This window comes from Phalaenopsis equestris, unplaced genomic scaffold, assembly GCF_001263595.1.
Source record: "Phalaenopsis equestris unplaced genomic scaffold, ASM126359v1 Scaffold000053, whole genome shotgun sequence".
Lineage (NCBI taxonomy): Eukaryota > Viridiplantae > Streptophyta > Magnoliopsida > Asparagales > Orchidaceae > Phalaenopsis > Phalaenopsis equestris.
The window spans coordinates 784,920-788,320 of record NW_018164495.1 but is presented as its reverse complement, the minus strand read 5'-3'; the positions used below and the strand labels follow the sequence as shown (position 1 = coordinate 788,320).

The 3,401-nt window shown below is 30.1% G+C and overlaps 1 long non-coding RNA gene across 1 annotated transcript; it reads right to left on the bottom strand.

Annotated features, from left to right (window-relative positions):
* Positions 1-2,747: 2,747 nt before the first annotated feature.
* On the bottom strand, positions 2,748-3,051 carry LOC110019199. Its single transcript, XR_002293435.1, has 2 exons — positions 2,963-3,051; positions 2,748-2,881 (listed from the first exon to the last, which is right to left on the bottom strand). It is a non-coding gene; the product is annotated as an uncharacterized LOC110019199 (long non-coding RNA).
* Positions 3,052-3,401: the final 350 nt, after the last annotated feature.

The following is a 3,401-nucleotide window of genomic DNA, read 5'->3' as shown; positions in this document are numbered from 1 at the left end:
TATGTGTCTATATATATATATATATATATTTGTATGTGTGTGTGTGTGTGTGTGTGTCATTTTATCTATACAAAAAGGTGTATTCAATTTCTTAAGTGTTAAAATAATGATAACTTTCATCTAATATGTAAAATTTTGGTGTTATATATACAAATATATGTTAAAAAAATGTCTGTAAGGATCTTGATGAGATCCTACAGTAGTGAAGTCCATGAGGACCAAAGCTGAACAAAAGAACATAAGAGTCGCAAAAGCCGACCGAAGGTCACTTTGAGCTAATAATCTACGATCAACTAAACACCATGAAAGGACAATCGAGTCCATAAGCTTCCCTACCTCAGCCGACCTAACACCTCAGCCCGCTGCCCTCCTCAGTCGAATTTCATGTACTACGCATTTTTAGAATGGGTAATATTATAATTTTACTTTTTGTCATTCTATCTTCTTTACATAGAAGGACACTTTCATATATTAAGGGTTTCTGTCTCTTCTCTCTTGTAAAGAGATTTCTCTCTCTCTCTTTTTCTCTTTTATTTTATTTTTTCATATATAAAATAGGAACAGAACCACCCGAATACTTTAGTGCCCCCCTACAGGTGTGTGTGTGTGCTCTTTTATTTATTTCTATCTCTCTCTCTTCACACTTCTCCTTAAAGATTCTTACCACTATGATCCCCGGATAAATTTAGATTCAACAATATATACATAGGAATTTGGTGGTATGCATATAAATGACCCTTTATTACTTTGTCCCTCGTAATATACATCATAATGGAAAATTTATAGGCATAAGTATCTTTAAAATATGATATATATTTTCTTCAACTAACTCCAAATATTTTTAATATAGCTAAGATCAAGAATATATTAACCAAAAAAACGTGTTTTTAAATTTTGAGTCTTTCATCATATGCATATGATTCTACCACCTGCCACATCATTTTTCCATTACAATCATTAAGAACTGGGAGCAAAATAAATAAGAAAAAATGGTTTAAAAAATAAATAAATAAATAAATAATAATAATAATAATAAATACTCTGTGCTGTTTGAGAGGAGCAGGCCGGAATTCTGCCGACACGTCGGTCAAGAACCGGCACAGACAAAGCCAAATGGTGAACGGAACAATGAGGAATGCCCACGTGGTCAAATATTCTACATAATTTAGGTGGGCCCATTTCCACATCCTGATTACGGGACGGACCTGACTGCTGGAAATTACTGGACGTCGGCAGTTGTCACTTCCAACTTTTTCCGCAATAAAAATATGAAACATTTACAGGTAGACCACGCATTTCTTGTAAATTTACAAATGTAAATTTAAAATTTTAGTTTTTATAATCTTGCTTGAAAGTGAAATATATATTTCACCTTCATTTTTTAGCTAGTAAGAGCTTCTTTTTTTTCTGTGATATGAGATATTTAAATATTATAAATATAAAAATACAAATTTAGATGTCAAGTGTTTGGATATATAAAAATTATACAACTTGTACATATAACTATTTTTTTTATCGATATATATATATATATATATTTGGTACACATCATCTTAACATTCTAATTTCCATAATTCACTATTTTTACTACCCAATGCTTGGATTCACACAGCATATTGGATCTAATTATTTTTTTTCCTACTTTTTGATGTCATGTCTTCATGAAATTCTCATATCACACAACGCTCTTGAAGTTTCTTTTTTTAACATACTACTAAAACACTTTGCATTACATTAACAAGACTTTCTCCAATTTTTTTCCAAGTTAGAAGCATCTTTTCATCCATATTATAATAAAAAGAGGAAATATCAATTGCTAAATAAAAGATTGGTAACAAGGATTACAATATATAACCTTGACGGTTGAGGTCAATGCATTACATTAACAAGACTTTCTCCAATTTTTTTCCAAGTTAGAAGCATCTTTTCATCCATATTATAATAAAAAGAGGAAATATCAATTGCTAAATAAAAGATTGGTAACAAGGATTACAATATATAACCTTGACGGTTGAGGTCAATGGCACTAACACACTATTGTGGTGAAGCATCACTATAATAGGCATTCCAATGAATTATTATAGTCATCAAAATTATCATTATCATTACATGAAATATTCTTTGATGGCATTATTAATCCACCTTATCCATTCATTACAGAAAAATATATATTTATAGAGAAATATTCAATTAGGAAGCAAATTTTGTAGCCCAAAAAGGCAGACATCAATTTAGTGACATCAACAATTCATTATAGATTTTCAAATACTAATGAGGTCAATATCATTTCTATTCTATAACTATCCCACAAGAACTATGCATTTAAACAATAGACGGCATCACCCTTTATTCTACTTTGTACTTCTTAATTCCCTCCTAACTCTCTCTCAATATAAGGTACTATAAAAGTAGGTGAATCCCAAAGTAATTTCAATATAATTTATTACCCATACAAAACAAATAATCTTCGAGAAGTTGGGAATTAGAGCAAAATTAAAAGTGGCTAAACCCTAACAACATCGTGAAAACAATAAACATAGCCCCACCATGCCCCTAAAGTAATTTGTATATGCTCTATAATAATGGAAAATAGTTTTTGAGATTGTCCAAACCAACTAGTTTATAGAAAAGTTAAAGTGATTTAAAAGCGTTCAATGAAAATGAAAAAAAAAAAAAAAACAGTTTCCACTTGTACCTTATTCTCAAACATTGCAGTAAAACGCTCATCCTTCAAAATCTCAGTTGTCAAGCCTCTATTTTTCTTTGAAGATTTTTTTTTTGTATTAGGGCCATCTGCCACTGTAACCTCACCTTCTGCTTCCTGATTTTCAAGAAGTTTGGCAGCAAGTAAACGGTTTACTTTGGGCAACTTCCTTTTAATCTGTAAAATTAAATTTATGAGCAATTTCTAAATATAAATAATGTGAAGCAAAACAGCATGAAAACAAAAATTTTAAGTTACCGTAATACGAGAAGCGCGGTCAGCCTCTATCTTTTCCTGTTTCTTTTTCTCTATATAAGCTTCATAAGCAAATGGATCTGCAATAGCTTGGGCCTGCAAAATATAAATGATTCAATTCCTATCATAAGTTCATAATATTGTTGTAAACTTACAATAAATTATTTAGAAACTCAAAGGTATATATAGAGGCTTCTCAAATCCATTTAAGATATTTACAAATTAACAAAATATGATATATGACAGGAATTTTATTGCACCGTAATTTTGAAAAATAAATAATGATAATGTCTATTACAAGGATACTTACAATTAATAGGAATAATATTTATCAAGGAGGTGCAAGGTAACATTTAAACAAATAACTGTAAAAGAAATAATAACTCAAAAAACAAAAAGAGCAAACATGGCAACGACAATAAATTGTAGAGATATAACTCCA